Source organism: Panicum virgatum, chromosome 2N (assembly GCF_016808335.1).
Source record: "Panicum virgatum strain AP13 chromosome 2N, P.virgatum_v5, whole genome shotgun sequence".
Lineage (NCBI taxonomy): Eukaryota > Viridiplantae > Streptophyta > Magnoliopsida > Poales > Poaceae > Panicum > Panicum virgatum.
Window position 1 is genome coordinate 11,512,661 of NC_053146.1, and position 17,319 is coordinate 11,529,979.

Genomic DNA, 17,319 nt, shown 5'->3' on the forward strand with positions numbered 1-17,319 from the left:
CTTCAGGCCATCCTTCATCTCGAACTTCAACTCCACAGGCAGCACTTGAGCGTAGCACGGACTTCTAAGCTTCAATCGTACCATCCGTCGGTGTTGGCGTCGAACTCCTGATCGGTTCTTGCATCTTGCCAAACTATCCCCAAGGACGGGATAGGTTCACATCACCATCCGTATGCAAGCTTTAAGTGGATGCAAAGGTATGAAAAGTAGCCAAGGATAGGATGAGGTTTCCTATGCAAGCACAAGTATTTATATATCTACACATATCCATAAACATGTCTCTCACCCATTCCAGGTCGGTGCAGGAACTCCCTCTCCCTGCACCTCAGCTGACTCCACAGGGGAAAGTGGACTAGAGAGAGGTAGAAAGCTGGGTTTACTACTCTAAATGAAGTAACAGAAGTGTAGGAGAATGTACATGTCCGAGTGCGCGGCTATACGTATAGATTTCACCCTGTAGGGGTTGTACACCTGTACCCACTCGCCCCGAATCCAGCCGGCAAGCTACTCCAACTGTCTCCGAAGCACCGAAACAAGACTAACCGCTACGGCACCAATCCTGTCCCCCCAGGTTGGGATGCAACCCCTTCATGGTAGGGGCACCCTAGAGTTGTGTGGCTCTCCCCCTGCCATCTGAAGTTCCACCAAGTGCCCATGCTCCCCCAGCATCGGGCCTCCCCCGCACTACCCTACTCCTGATAGGTCTGGTGACGCGCATAGCTAGCTCAAACCGGATCCACCATCACAGTGGGTAAGTGGAGTGTACGAAAAGTCCTACAAATCTCAGATACCACATATGTCCATAAGAAGCCGGGGCAAGCACATCTCGCAGTTCTCCGCAGTGGTCCGCCAAAGGCACCCATAACAGGTCTAGCCTCTCCTTGGGCACCCATAACAGGTATCGTCCCTCCTTCTCTTCCCACACCCACCACAGGTGCTCCCTAGAATGTGCCCAATACACATTCCCAGCCAGTAGCTTGCCCCCGCTAAAAGCCCTATCTCTGGCTCCTCACAAAGTGGGTCCTCAAGCATGCAAGACTATCATATCATGGCATTCCCATACCCAATCTCTCACATAGTAGCCAAAGCATTCAAGAATCCATCAAGGAGTCACAGGGTACAAGGAATAGGATAAGTAAGTAGGACGTCCAGGCTTATATCACATACACACAAGTAGAGCACTAGCATTTCTAGCAAGCAATGCCTAAATAGGAATTCAAATCATAGATGAACGTGAACCTGAGTGCTCCTCGTAGAACTCCTGGGCCTCCTGGTAGTCCTGGTCGTCGGTCTTCTCTTCAGCAGCAGGACCTAATCGTAATTACGAATACTATAGGGCCAAAGTGCAAAAATGCACAAAACTACTCAAATAAGATCCAACTCACAACAAAACCTACTCTAACACGTAGATCATGATTTTAGAATAATTATGAAACTGGTTTCATAATTTTCGAAGCTCCGGTTGATTTATTATAAATTTCTAAAGCTTAAAACAATTTCTAAAATTATTAAAGGTTTTTCGGAAAAAGAAAAACACACAGCGTGACACGTGGCAGCACCAGAGATTGCCACGTATCCTGCTGACGTCAGCACGGGGTCAGGCTCTGCTGACGTCATCATGACGTCAGTGTTGACTTGGTCAACATTGACTAAGTCAACGGTCAATGGGTCCACGTCCAGGTTAGCGGGGTCCGCGGTCAGTGGGTCCCGCCGGTCAGTCTCACAGGAGACACTAACATGTCGGGCCCGCGTGTCAGGTCCGGTAAAAGGAAAAAGAAAAGAGAAGCTGAAGCGGTACTGGGCTCAAAGAGAAGAGGGCCGGCTCGGTTTAGCCCAAGAAACGGCAGCTCGGCTTGGCGGGCTGGTAGGTCGGCTCGGGCCGCGGCTTCGTGGGTCTGCTCGGCTCAGCTTAAGGAAATGGCCACGACTTGGGAGGGCGGCTCGCGGACTGGGCTGGCTCGGGTTTGCAGCTTAACGGGCTGGTTTACTGGCAGCCCAGAAACTCAGCTCGGCGACTTGGGCTATCCCGACGACGGGAGCAGGCGAGACTCCAGGCGGCAACGGCGCGGAGCGAAACCAGGTCTGGGCGTCTTTGGTTCGGGAGATGGTGGGGCTCTAGCGGTCAAGAAGCATGCAGCGGCGGCTCGACGGCGGGGCTCGGCGGCGCAGGCAACACAAGCTTGGCCTTTCCCCGCCTCGGGCAAAGCTAGGCCATGGCAGGGCTGGGTTGTGCGCGTGCGTGTACAGGTGCAGGGCGTGTGCACGTGTGTGGACAAAGCGCCCATGGCGTGGCATGTGCGTGCGCACGCGGCGCAACGCGACGCAGCCACAGCGAGGCGGCAAGGCTGGGCATAGTCAAGCGTGCGGGACTCCAGTGTTCTGGGCCCGTGGTGGCGACGGCGAGACGTCACACGGGAGCGTGGGCGACCGTGGCGGAGCAAGGCGTGGCCAGGCCGCGCGGCGGCGAGCTAACGGTGGCGAGGTCGACGTGGTGCATGGACGAGGCAAGGCCACGGAACGCGGGTGCGCGTGTACGGCCGAGGCGACGTCGTGCGATGTGCGCGTGAATGAGGCCGCGGCGGCGGCAATGGGCAACAGCAGCAGGACTGGCAAAGGGCTCCTGCAGACGAGGCACACAAAAGGGGTAGGAGGGCCCTATGGCGGCTATGGCTCATCGGTGGCGAGGTGGAAGACGGACGGTGGCCTACCGACGGGTCGGGGAAGAACAGGGCGAGGCGACGTCGTGCGATGTGCGCGCAGCCATGGCGAAGTGTGGCGCGTGGCCAAGGCCGGTGGAACGGCGGCCAGGCAGGCTGGGCAGGCTCCAGTGCTAAAGAGGGGCGAAGGCATGAGCAAGGCTCGGCCTTGCCCTGGGCTCGTGGGGGTGCGCACACGCGCACGGGTCCTTGGCCTTCTGAGGCCGCGCGCGGCTGTGCGACCAAGTGGCCACGGTGGCGCTGGGTAAAGGAGGCGGCGGTTTACGTGGTTCCTTGGCGGCGTGTCGACGGGCTCCTGCACAAGACGGGCATGGGTGGTCCTAGGGGGTTTGCTACGAGGTTCCTCGATGGCAGAGGCACAACGGGAACACACAAGGGGATGGCGAAGAGCGGCGGACTTTGGCCTACCTCTCGGATTGGGGAAGAACACGGCGACGCAGAGGTGAGGTGAGGCCGTGGCGATTCGAGGCTGTGCAGGGAGCGCGGCAACGTCGATGTCGTCGATCGGGGGTGCTAGCATGGTGAAGAGCTCCGGCAGCGTCGGCTTCTCCTTCCTTCCTTCCTCCTTCTTCTCTCCTTCCTCTTCTGCTTTCCTTCTTCTTGGCGGCAGCGGCTGGGAAGGGGAAAATTCCCCAAGCTAGGGTTCCCGTGGCGGCCAAGGCTGGCTTTATAGGCGGTGCGGCTAGGGTGGAGAGCTCGCGGTGGGCCCGGATGCCGAGGAGAGGCACGGATGGAACGGGCTCGGTGTGGGCGACGTGGAGCGCATCCAGGCGGTCCGCGATGGGGCTTGGTGCACAAGCAAAAAGGGGACAGGGCAGCGCGATTCGCGGCGAGCGTCGCGGGTGGTTGCGGAGCTTTGTCGCGAGGCGAGGACAGGCGCGCGCCCGGGTGCGGGAGCAGGTGAGTCCGCGGCGGCGTCTGCGCGGGGTGAGGCGAGGCGGAGGGGAAAGGGGAACAGGGAGGCAGCTGGTGCGTGGGGCCAAGGTGGCAGCGGCACGGGGGCTGTGCAGGCCGCGCGCGCCGAGCACGTGGGTTAGCACGGGCACGGGTTGGGCCACGGTTCGGGCCATCGGGATGGCGAAGCAGGCCGTACCGGCGGATTGGGCCGGCGGGATGTTAAGTGGGTTTGGGCTGATGTTGACGCTCTTTAGCGCCCCAATTTATATACCGCAAGCGCACGGGATCGTGTAGCTTTTCCCTTAGAGTATTCCCCCAAGGCTTATCAATCCACGGAACCAAAGATACAAGAAACAATCTACTAACATAGAGAATCCTTTGTGTTAAGGTGGTGTAAAACAAATCTAATCTACTAAAAACAGCAAACACCGAAGGTAGCAAGAGAAAGTTAGAGATAACCAATCTAGATCACCTAGATCATGCATATGTTTTAGTTCAAGCCAGATGTAGTGAAGCATCTTTAAGCCCAAAATCTCCAATCCGATCCTTCGATACCCCCATCTACTAAAGCAACGCCCTATCACGATGCCCCCTTTTGGACAAAAGTACCCTGAAGCAAGTCGAACTCCCTTTGGTAATTCCGCCTTGAACCTCTAACACCATGACTACAAGATCATGCTAAGCGATCTATCTCGATAATAGATCTAGGATAAAGCAAACCCAAAGAAAAGAATGAAATCGAAAGAGAGAACATGGCCGCTAAAAATTCGGAATCACAAGTAACTTCACCATGAATGATTGTACATCACAAGAACACAACCGGGGCCCTACCTTGATCTTGATGATTCTAGCTCCAGAACTCCGACGTGGTCTTCCTTGCAAGGTTCCCACGTCGGCTAGGGAAGCCCCTAGACAACTAGCACGACCCTCAGCTCTCCGAGAGGTGTCCCTCTATCTTCTCTTCTCCTTGGCGTCGTCTCCCGAATGATCCTCCCCGTGAGCCTGGGGGAGGGGTCTTTAAATAGCCTCAGGAAACCCTAGGTCGAAGGGAAGGGCGAGACTCCCCGAAAAGGGCCTGGGCCGGCCGGCTCAATGGACCCAGGCCGGCCGGCCTGGCCCATTTTCTTGCCGCCTCGCGTCCTCCTTTCTCCCCAAGTCTTCTGGAGTCTTCTGGAGTTTATACCTTTCACGATTGCACCCCGTTGGACGTCGTTATCTTCGAGATTTCTTTGAGGGAAAGGAAAGGACGGAGAATCCTTCCTTACATCTCTATTTGCTTTGCTTAGCCCCGAAGTATCTCGATCTCATCTTGTGGGCTTTGTCCTTTGGGCTTCATTGGAGGGTGGATGTGCATGAACGGGCTTCTAGTCGTCATGGCCTTTGGTCCTTTGTTTGGGCTTTGGCCTTCATCTTTCTTCGTGTTATTGTGTGATCATGGGCCTTGTCATTTCATTATCCGAAATTGGCCAAAAACCTGCAAAAACTTAGTTCCTCCAAAATATATGTGCACATGCGAAAACGACCAATAATCGGGCCGAGGTTAGGATGGTTAGTGATTCTGATATTAAATTCATGCCATTATCAAAGTTAAACAGGGGATAAAATGGATACTTAAGGAGCGCCAACAGCTGTGATCAAAGGTTAGGCCTGGTCAGGAGATAGGTTGGGCTGGTTTGAGGTTAGGGTGGTTAGTGGGTTTAGAAGTTAGTTGGGTACTGGCCCAAGTTAGTTGTTAGCATTTGGATTTCATTTGAATGGCCTAATTCAAATGAAATCCCACACAATTTCAAACAAGAGAAAATAAACTTACTTGAATTCAAATAAACATGGTAGATCCAAAAACTCCAAACAAAATCCAAAGAAATCACACTAGCATTAGAGTCCTTATAATTTGTTTTTAATTTACTAGGAATTTAGATGGAATTTAGAAGGCAACCTTATATTATCCTAACTATTTTCACATTCACACAATTTTTTTTGAAAACTCGCATTTTTGGGAATTACATTCCGTAAAAATTATGGGATGTTACTGTGGCCAGGTCCATGAGGACGACGAGGAAGCGGTGCAGACCTTGGCCTCGACGCTCATTAGGTGCCCCTCGTTGTCGGGAGGCAGGAAGCACGATAGGTAGCGATGGCGTCGTGCCACTAGCCTAGGGCGACTAGGTCCCTCAGGCGCACCACGGAGGTGGAGGCGCCCGTCTCGCCGGCCATCCTGCAATCACCGGATCGGCGATCGATAAGGAACCTATTAGCAGATTTGGCTGTGAGTGAAAGAACGAAGGATATCTAGAGCACATAAGTATGATTCGAAGGTGGGGTCGAGGCCTTGGATCCAGAGGATGCGCCCGTGCTAGATCTGCCGTAGGGGGGTGCTCCACCACGCTGGCGAGGTCGTCGCCGCCGCGACGCATGACGGAATGGGGATTTAGTGTGTACGCGGCGAGAGGAGAGGGGAGAGGATGCTCAACTTGACTTGATCTGCAATTCCTAGATAGGGGATCCCTCTCCACCCCCACAGCTCATCGGTGCATCGATGAGAAATCCAGCAAAAGTAGACCGCATCAGAATAAAATCGCTGGGGTGAACACGACGGATGGAGTTTGGGGATTTGGGTGTTGAGAAATCACTCACCTCGTCGGGGGTATACCGTAGGTGATGACTGGATTTAGCTGGGCGCCATGCACGGATGATGCTGACAGGTGCAGTGGACGGCGGTGAAGGGCAGTCGGGACCGGAGCTCAGGCCGGGCGGCAGCTGTGGCGTCCACTCCTGGATCGAAGGCGCAAGCGGCGACGGAAGGCGGGTTTCTTGGTTTGCGCCACAAAACCAAGCAGGCGGACGGCGGTTGAAGACGCCAAGTTGTGGAGGCACGGGCGTCAGTCTCGGGACTGATGGAGGCGAAGGGCGTCGACGGCATCTAGGGCTTCGCTACGGGCGAGGAGGTGACGGGCGTCGGGCGGCGTCTAGGGCCGTCAGAAGGCCGAGGCGGGAACGGCGTCTAGGGCCACGACGTGGAGGCGGGAATCTTCCCGCGCACGGAGTTTTGACAGTTTTCTCAAAACCGGCCATCTACCCGGGTTTCACGGGCCTTCCAAAACCGTGGACCAGATCTTCATCAAGATGGCGGCATCGCGGAGAAGACTTCGTTTCGAAGAAAGAACCTCAGCCGTCAGATGAGATCGTGTATAGGGGATGCCGCAGACCAACCGGTCTGACCGGTCCCTGGCACTGGTCTGATCGGTCCATGGAACTGGTCTGACCGGTCTCCGCGAGTATAAATACCCCTTCACTTGTATTAGGTTTCGTGTGGCTTTTGTATTCCGTCCGTGGATTGTTTTGCTCCTCCCAGGCTGCTGCCCCTGTGTCTCTCCCCCCGTTCTTCTCTTTAGAGTAGGATTTGATTATGGATTTGTGAGACTTTGTATTGGATTTGATTGGGAAAGGAGGCCCCATCCTCCTTGTGCCCTCTGGGCTTTTGAATCAATCCAATCCTGTCCCTCTTGTGCTCTTTTGTGATGGATTTTTGTTTTGTTTTTTATGCACATGATCGCGACGGTTCGTAGAGCTCTCTGTAGTGTTTCCCGTGCCCCTAGCCTCGTGCCAAACCCTCTGGATTCACGAGTTCCTATGAATTGAAGTTTTTGAGTTCTTGAGAAAACCCCAATCCTTCTTGATCTTCCCTCAAATTCTCAAGTTTCATTGATCTTTTGGGAAAGATCTCTTGGGGATATGTTCGCAGGTTAGTTGCGGAGGTGTCCTCCAATTTTCGCTGGATTTGGACTTCGTTTTCTCGAGATTCTTCTTTTGAAGTCTTGTTCACGGGTTTTTCTGGGTGGCACTGGTCAGACCGGACGGCAAGACCGGTCAGACCGGTCAAGACCTGTTCAGGCCACGACCGGTCAGACCGGTCTGTTGCACCGGTCAGACCGGTCCAGGCAGACAGTTCTACGATTTGTCTCGTTTTGCTTCCGCGAAGTTTCCTAGGCTGTGCTGCTGTGAGATAGCTAGTCCATAGCTATTCTCACATACCTTAGGTTGAGGTCTTGCGGTGATTTTTGGGATTTAGGCCAATGGATCGATTTCGGAAGAAATTTTGATCGCCTCCCATTCACCCCCCTCTGGTCGCCGGCTTCGGTCCCTCAATTGGTATCAGAGCTTGGTTGAGGTTTTTAGTACCTTAACCGGTTCGAAAACCACTTGGCGACCATGGCGAGTATTGGGAAGATCCCGGTGTTTTCCGGCGAGGACTATGCCTACGGGAAGGTTCGCATGAGAGCCTTCTTGCAGAGCATGGGAGCCGAGGTTTGGGATATTACTAGGAACCAGGCTTACGAGGTGCTTGCCGTTCGGACCACACCTCTTCAGGTGTCCGAGCACGAGGCTAATGCCAAGGCTGTCAATGCCTTATTCGCTGGCATTTCTCGTGCGGAGTTCTCACGCGTGTGGACGTGCCTTGAGAACTACCACGAGGGTACACCTCAGGTGAAGGCCAGACTGTTCGAGACTCATCGGTGTGAATACGAGAACTTCACACAGGGGCCGAGTGAGAGCATTGGCGATATATTCAGTCGGTTTCAATCGATTGTGAACAAAGTCACTGCGAACAGATATGTTGATGCCCTTGAGTACACAGAGTATGATAAGGCCCTCAAGCTGCCCTACGCACTTGACTGCTCTGTGTGGGATCTCAAGGTGAACACGATCATTGAGTCTGCTGGCTATGAGACTCTGACCGTGAACGAGCTTTTCAGCAAGCTCAAGGCCACGGAGGTGGATAACCAGACACGAGCCAAGCTCAATGGTGCCCCTCCTTCCAAGAGCATCGCTCTTGTGACTGGCCCAGGTGGATCGAGCTCTAATGCTAACTCTGCTCTTGGCTTTTCTCTTGCCTCTTTGCCTTCTGTTACAGATGAGCAGCTGGAGACGCTGGGCGACGACGACTTGTGCCTCCTTATCAGCAAGTTCCAGTGCATCTACCACAACAGGCAGAGGAAGAAGAACCCCAGGTGCTACAACTGCGGCGATTTGAACCACTTCATCGCCGATTGCCCCAAGAAGTCCGGCGGTGGCCAGAACAACCACTTTGACTACTACCGCCACTGCGACCACGACGAGGGAGGCTCCAACAAGGAGCGTCGGCGCCACAAGCACCGCAGTCGTGACCAGAGAGGACGCTTCGACAATGAGTCGCTCAAGAAGCGCTTCCAGTACAATGCTAAGAAGCGGGAGAAGGCCTTCCTGGTGCAACTCAGCGACCTCGACAAGAGCTCCGACACCGACCGCTCTTCTTCACCGACCTCCGACGACGACGACAAGAAGAAGACGTGGGACAAGAAAGCCACCGGCTTCATCGGCCTGTGCTTGGCGGCCGGTCGGCGCAAGGGTTTCTGCACCATGGCGGGCGAAGCTGATGGTGCTCGTGCGTCTTCGGGTGGACATGCTACACCGACGCACGTCGACTCTTCTCCTGGATCCGAGAGCGATTCAGAGATAAACTCCACAATCGACCTACTTGATACGGAGGTTAGGGAGTTGTACGCCGCTCTCGACAACCAGAAGAGGCTGCTTAAGGAAGCAGCTAGAGAGCGTAGAAAGCTTAGGGCTGAGCTGGCTTGTGCTAGGGAGAAATCTGGTGAGGATGAGTGCGCTGGCTGCATATCTCACATGAACGATCTTGTTGCTCTTCGTGCCAGGCATGATGAGAACGTTGTGAACTTAAATGTTGCTAAGACTTCGCTGGCTGACGTGTCTCGTGAGCTCGCTAAGGCCTAGCATGAACTTGAACTGGTTAAGGATGCTCCCATTGTTAGTGGTGTGCTTGAATGTGATGAGTGTCCTATCTTTAAGACTGATCTAGCTTCTTTACAGTCAAAGTTTGCTACTGTTGTGTGTGAACTAGAGGAGCTTAGGTCTAGGCCTGTTCTACTTGGTGCTTGTAAGCTTTGTCCCATGCTAAGGTCGGAGCTAGATGAGAAGAACGCCTTGGTTAAGTCTTTAGGGAAGACTAAGGTCATGGAATCTAGCCCGCCTATTGACTGCTGTTGGCGCTCCTTAAGTACCCACTTTATCCCTTGTTTATCCTTTGATAATGGCATGAATTTAATATCAAAATCACTAACCGTCCTAACCCCGGCCTAATTATTGGTCATTTTCACACTTGCACATATATTTTGGAGGAACTTCGTTTTTGCAGGTTTTTGGCCTATTTTGGAGCATGAAATGACGAGGCCCGTGATCGAGCGCTAACATGGAGAAAGACGAAGGCCAAAGCCCAAAGGAAGGACCAAAGCCCATGTTGATTCGAAGCCCATTCAAGCACATCCATCCTCCAAGAGAGCCCAAAGGACCAAGCCCGCGAAGATGAGATCAAGATACTTCGGGATTAAGCAAAGCAAACGAAGATTTAAGGAAGGATTCCCTATCCTATCCTTTCCTCGAAGATATCTCCAAGATAACGACGTCCAAAGGGGTGCAATCGTGAAGGACATAAACTCTAGAAGATGCGAGGAGTCTACACGCAAAAGATGAGATCGAGGCGAGCCCGAAACAGGGTAGGCCGGCCGGCCTAGCCCATTTATGAGGCGGTTCGGCCTCCCCTTCGACCGGTGGCTTCCTCGGCTTATAAATAGCTCGCACCTTATTCAACTCGGGACATCCATCCACCCAGAACTCGACGAAAACCTAGGGTCAAGACTGGAGGGAGACGACGGCCGCCACAAGTCTTCGAAGTTGTCTAGGAGATGGCTTAGGCCGCCTCTAGCCGCCATGGCCTCCCTGCGTGGTTGTGCAATGGTGGAGTTCATGAGCTAGTTGGAGTCGTCAATGGTATGTACTCGGTGGTGACGATCCAAATGAATCTATTATGTGAGTAATGATAATCATGTCTTCCGAATCTATTAGCGATCATGTTCTCTCTTTCGATTTCGTTCTTTTCTTTGGGTTTGCTTCATCTTAGATCTATTATCGAGATAGATCTCTTAGCGTGATTTTGTAGTCATGGTGGCTAGAGGTTCATGGCGGAACTACCAAAGGGGGTTCGACTTGCTTCAGGGTATTTCATTCAAAGGGGGGGGGCATCGTGATAGGCCGTTCCCACTGAGTAGGCGGAGTATAGAGGGATCGGATTGGAGATTTTGAGTTTAAAGATGCTTTTGATTGAGATGCATGATTTATTTGCTCGTTAGTTTGAACTACAACTAGATGACGATAGGCCTAGTCATGTCTTTGGTTTTGCTATGATTAAGCCTATGTTCATGGATGAGATCAACCTTTATACATCACTCATATCTGTCAAAGGTTTACCCTTTATATGCAATCAATGCTTCATGTTAGGATAGATCCGTTAGATTAGATGGAAAACCTTAGGTAGTTCTTTGTCGATCCACAGATTGATAGACCTTGGGGGAATACTCTAAGGGAAAAGCTACACGAACCATGCGCTTGCGGTATACAAATCGGGGCGCTAAGGAGCGTCAACAAGCTTTTCTAGCGCCGTTGCCGGGGATCGGCAACACAAACCCTAGGGCGATCTATCTAGTTTTTGGACTAACCCTAATTTTATTATTGCATATATCCTGTGTTTCTTGTTTGTGTCCATGAATGCAGGTAAAACCCTAGACACAAAGCGATTGAGAAGTTCTCAACGTCCGTACTTTGACAAGTCCGATCTCACTCAAGCATGTTAATGGCTACGTGAAGACCCGCTCTTTAGTGGTAGGTGCTAACTTTTGTTAGTGGCCCAGCATCCGCTATCGAGTCCCCACTCCCCAAAGCAAAAGATGATAAATAAGGTACGCTGCTGTGTCAATTGATTTTAAAGACTAATGTTTTTGGGAAAATTGTTTGTTCAAGCAATAGGTATGAAGCATGCCCGCGAAGAAAATCGTGCGATCGGATCATCATCATCTCCAAAGTGTTACTGTTGTAATGAGTTTTTCAGCCAAGATCAGAGAAGTACCATGAGCAAATAATAGATTATTTTGAATCTCCATCAAGTCTACTTTCCAACGCATCAAGAATCATAAATTTTGGAGATCGGTGTGATGAGTTATGGTAAAATCTTTCAACACTGCGCGTTCTGAAATGTCTCGGGACAGAGCGTAGTGCCGGAGTAAAACGACCATAACTTCTTCATACGGAGCCCGTTTGGGATCAACGACCACTCGTTGAAAAGGTAATTTCATAAGGCTTTCCATGGAGTAGAATTTTGGTACATGTTCTGTGCATGATGATCAAGGAATTCAACGAAGAAAAGGCAGCAACAAACAATGGAGAAAGTGATGACGATGTCGCAAGATGTTTGGAGAACCTTGTGTACAAAAGTTGATGATTTGAAGTTGACCAATGCTAGAGGAAACAAGATTAGAGGAACCATGATTCCACCCATCTTCTTCATGGGATGCTCAAGAAGCTTCTAGTCGAGTGCAATCAAAGAAAGAGACCGCTCTGATCATCGACACAAAGCACGGGAGCCTCCTTCGATCCCGACACCTTAGGCAAAGCAAGAACCATGAAGACAGACCATTGGAGCCATGCTACTTGCTGGTGAATCAATGGTGATGACCTTGAAGCCAAGAATGCACAACAAGACGCTCCGAAGACCACAAGATCAAGATCATCGACATCTTCGGATCGATTCGTAAGAAGTCATTGTTATCATCAATATTCTGCTCAACCTCAGAAGCATATAGCAGCATATTTTTGGATATTCAAAAGCTCCATGAAGTTCCCGTCCCAACAAATTAAGAACCAAGTCAATCGGAGATTCCTACAAGCGGGTATGGCCAAAACATTGAAGGTTGTGCACTCTGAAAATTTCTGGATAGCACGCAGCGCCAAAAGTGAAATGGGCATAACTCCCTCGTTTGGACTCCGTTTAAAGCGAATGACCACTCGTTGGAAAGGTAATTTCATAAACAGTTCAATAGATCTATATTTTGGTATATGTTCTGTTGAGTATACAGGAGAGATTCCACGAAGAAGAGGCAGGAGCAACGCGATGAGAACAAGATAGAAAAGATGACGATGACAACAATGAAGAGGAGCTTGGGCAATGTTTTCATCAAGCGTACATGATAAAATTCAGAGGCTTGGAGCAGAGGAAGAACCCCAATGACATTGGCAAATGAAGGCACAAGCGGTCGACCTTCGACAAACGAGGATGTTGCAAACAAACCACGATGGATTACAAGAGCGCAACATTCAACACATGGAGACGTGAGAAGCAAATCATGACGGACCACGAGGAGTGCATCAAGATGACATCTCGCACAAAGCACCACGACTCCAATGAGTATGAAAAAGCTCCGAGGCTAAGGTATACAGTGAATTCTCAAGCTTCTATTGGTTTTGTTGATAATTGTTAAAAATCTCATGCTCGAACCGATAGTTGGAATGAAAGTTTAAATTCTATGCCTTGTTCTTTTCATGATGATAGGCTAGAGTTTCTTGAGAATGCTGATTTCATGCTTAAAGAACCTTTGCCTAATAATGAGCTCCGCGCTATGCAAGAAACACATGCTGCATTTAATTACACCATGCCTTGTTGATGAAATTTAATTGAGGATGTGATTACGTTGCATATGTTTACAAATAATTGCAAATCTCGATCTTGCTTTGCGCTTGGTCAAGCTCATGACCCTAAAAGAGCACATGCGGGAGAAGCCCCGAATTTCACTAACCATGCAGGACATGAAACTCAAATGATGAGGAGGGAAACTGTGCCCAAAATTTTAAACAACATCATCAACATCTTCAAGTTTCAAGAACGGCCGTCGCTAAGCCTCATCAATTTTGTGCACAAGTCCAGAGATTTACAATGCAAGAAAGTTGAATATTCAGGATCTCCATCAAGTTCTCGGTTCAACGCATCCATGATCGATACAATTGAAGACCCACGGGAGGAGCTATGTCTCAAACATCGGAGATGCACGTGCTGAAATCAGCACGGGACAGATTGCAGTGACGGGAAAAAAGGGCATAACTCCCTCAATTGGAATGCGTTTTGGGAAAATGAAGACTTGTTGGAAAGAAGATTTCGTGCACCTTGCATTGGATCAATTGTTTGGCACAATTCCCAATCTATACAGAGAGAAAAATCCATGAAAAGAAAGGTAGCGACGAAAGACAACAAAGAAGGAGGTGACCATGATGTGAGAGACGATTGGGCAAGTTTTCCATTAAGCGTGATTGATCATGTCCAACATGGGAAGTGGAATAAGAGCTGCATGGAACACCTTCACCTCTTGCATGAAGGACCATGGCTTCGCATCAATGAGAAGGTATGTAAGAAAGTCGAGCTCTATGACTCTAAATGAAGCGCTTTGCGGGAGGCAACCCGTTCATTTTATTTATATATATTAATATGACCATCTACATTGCACTCTTTAATCGGAATATCAAGTAACATTGTACCATTGCTCTAACAAAAACCACAACTTCATGTTGTTCATTCTTAATGTTATTGAGGGAGCACTTTGTTATTTGATATTGGGAAACTTGTAGACCTTTTTGTGTGCCTATTAGCGTTTTGAGTCTTTTTCTTTGTGTCTTTTTAGAGAGATTTATGAAGCATTGCACCACCCTTTGATTCTAAACTTGTGGCTAGTTAACTTAGGCTAACTTTTTGTTTTGTTTTAGACCACCTCATCATGTCATATCATTTTGTTCACCCACCCCGTGTTGCATTGCATACCATGTTGTTCGTCTCACCCTTGCATTGCATTGCATGTTGCATTTAAAAAACCTTTTCTAAAAACATTGACTAGCCTCGCTTTTGAGATCCTAAAACCCTTAGAAAAACCACTCATAGAGCAATCCTAAAAACCATAGGTTATGTTTTTCTTTCAAAAAAAATCTAACTTTTGTTTCTCTCTAGTTTTTTTTTTAAAAAAAAACCACCTTAGATAGAATTTCTATACAAAACACTATCTCTTGAAAATTTTAGTTTTAAGCCAAAAAATATAGAAAACCCATAAACCTACTTCTAAAACCTTGTTAGCTCGGTTGTTTGGTCCTTTTCGATAAATAACCTTTTCATTGACAAAAGCCTCACTTCTTATGAAGTGTCGCGAATGCTTTTTGTCACTCTTAGCAATTGTTTTTGGATAAGCTAGTTGCGGAACAACATCGAAAGGTCCTTTCAACCTTGCTAACACTTGTTTTTGCTAACTTTGCATTTGCACTTTGCATCCATTCCATTGTTCATGCACTCATTTTGCTAGCTTGGTCTCAACTTTATTGATGAAAGCTTTCATATCCATGTTAATGCTTCACGTGGGCATTTTCCTTTTTACAATCTTGTGTAAACATGGTGTTTAGACATGATTGAAGACCATCATCATTTAGTTACCAAGCTATGAGGTTGCATTTGGTTGGTTTATAAGCTTTGCAATGCGCTTTATTTTTTCTTGTGCTATTAAGGCCTATTGATCTTGGGATAGACATGGTGTTTTGACCTTGGTTAAATAAGTCTTTTTGGCTATGGAGAAGTTTGGCAACATAGTTGTAAACACGGTGTTTAGAACTAGGTGTAAACATTGTCTTTGTTTATATAGTTTCCTCTCATTTGCATTTACACTAGCACACACGTACCCTCACTAGTTTCGCCAAGCTAACTTTGCCACAAATTAAGATCTTAGGAATGGTAGGTTCGTTGGCATTTGTTTCTACTCCCGACCGTCACCCCGGGGTTAGTGTGTGTTTAAAATATTTTGCAGGCATGAAGAAGCGTTCCCATGAATTCGTGATCAAAGAAGAAATCAAATTCGTCAACATCTCCAAAGTTCGAAAGCAAGCCCCGCTATTTTCATCAAATTTTGCACATGGACAGAGATGTACAAGGAAGAAAAGTTGATATTCAGAAGCTCCATGAAATTCCCGTTCCAACGCATCCAAGATCAATGAATTTGAAGACCCGTACAAGGAGATATGGCAAGAACATTGGACGTTGCGCGTTCTGAAATTCGGAGCAGATTGCAGCGCTGGGATAAAATGGACATAACTCTCTTGTTCGGAATCAGTTTTGGGAGAATGAGGACTCGTTGGAAAGGAAATTTCGTGCACTTCGCAATGGAGCAATGTTTCAGTACAGGTTCAGTTTTGGAAATTGAAAAAAAAATTCGTGAAGATGAGGCAGCAATGGGACAACGAGAAATTGAAGGAGGCGACGACGATGAGAAGCAAGGATTGGGACCATGACTTAGTACAAGAAGAAGTTGAAAGAAATTGAGGCAACAAAGGTGAAGACACATTGAAGATGATATTCATACACATGAGGGAAGTACTTCAAGAATTGCAAGATGATCCATCTTCTCCTTCTACGCCTAGCATCATGCTAAGCATGGGGGAGGATTTCATGGACAAGGAAGAAAGATCTCATGGAGTAAGATAATCACGGTTGCCACAAGATGCTCATGATTCTTCTTCCATGCTTAGCACAATGCTTAAGTATGGGGGAGGCCATGCTACACTTCATTACGAGCATCGAGAAGGACTGTAATTCTTTCTTAACTCTCTCTTTTTCTAAATGCTTGTACATATATGCCTTCAACCATAGATGCAACCTTTGTATATACCTCTCGACCTATCACATGACTTCTAGGAGGACAACCTAGTTTTGTTTTTGTTTTCAATAAGTGTAGGATCACCATCACTTTGTGCTCACCACATTGATACATTTTGGCAATGCCTTATGCTTATGGAAAAATGATGAAAGTTGCTGCTTTGTTTTACCTACGCTATGTTGTATATGACTTGACCATTTGCTCTCAATTAAATGGAATTAAAATGATTAAATACCGGCTCTTTTATTTGTGGAGGTTAAATGACTAAATTCTAAACCCACATATTCTATGTTGCTCTTTGATTTAAGTCTACCGATGACCTTACACCTTGTGATTGTTTAATTTAAAAACTTAATTCCTATGCTATCTACATTTGTGAATCTCTTGCAAAGTTCTACCTACCAAAGCCTATACATACATATTCTTTCATGATGAAACCTTTAGATTGCAAACTTATATTTTGATGAGTTGGATTAAGATTGATTTCTTTGGTATGAGACTAAGAAGCTGGTCATTCCGTTTTTTTTCTTATGTGTAACCTTCTTTTTGCTAGCCTATTTATCCATGCATTGTGAGTTTCTACTTCGGGAATTTTGCAAACCTCGCTGGATATCCACCCTAAACCAAAAATATCTTTTTGTGATTACCTCCTTGACCACAACCCAATTTGAGTATGGATTATCATTTCGACGGAATTAAAAGAATCAAGGGCACCATATAAAGAAAAGTTTTGGGAGACAAGGCTCCCCGGAGATTCAAGCGGTTCTACGAAGAAGAAGGTGAATTTGAGATACTTACCCTAGCTAGTTGGTTCTCCCACTATTCATACTCGAGGACGAGCATTCGTTCAAGCATGGGGGGATGGGCTGGGTAAGTATTCTATGTTATCAAAAGTTCTAAGGAGCGAAAAGAAAAAAAGAAAGAGAAAAATAGAAAAATGAAAAAAAGGAGAAAAGAAAAGAAAAATGAAAGAAAAAAAGAGAAGAATAAAATGCTCCTTAGCTCTTTTTGGCTTCATTAATTTTCCAAGTTACTTTGAAGAATTATTCCATACTCAAATCTTCCAACCATGTGCAATCCGATAACGAGAACTTCATTTGTGTCTCGGGATCATCCATTTGCCACTTGCACATGTCCAC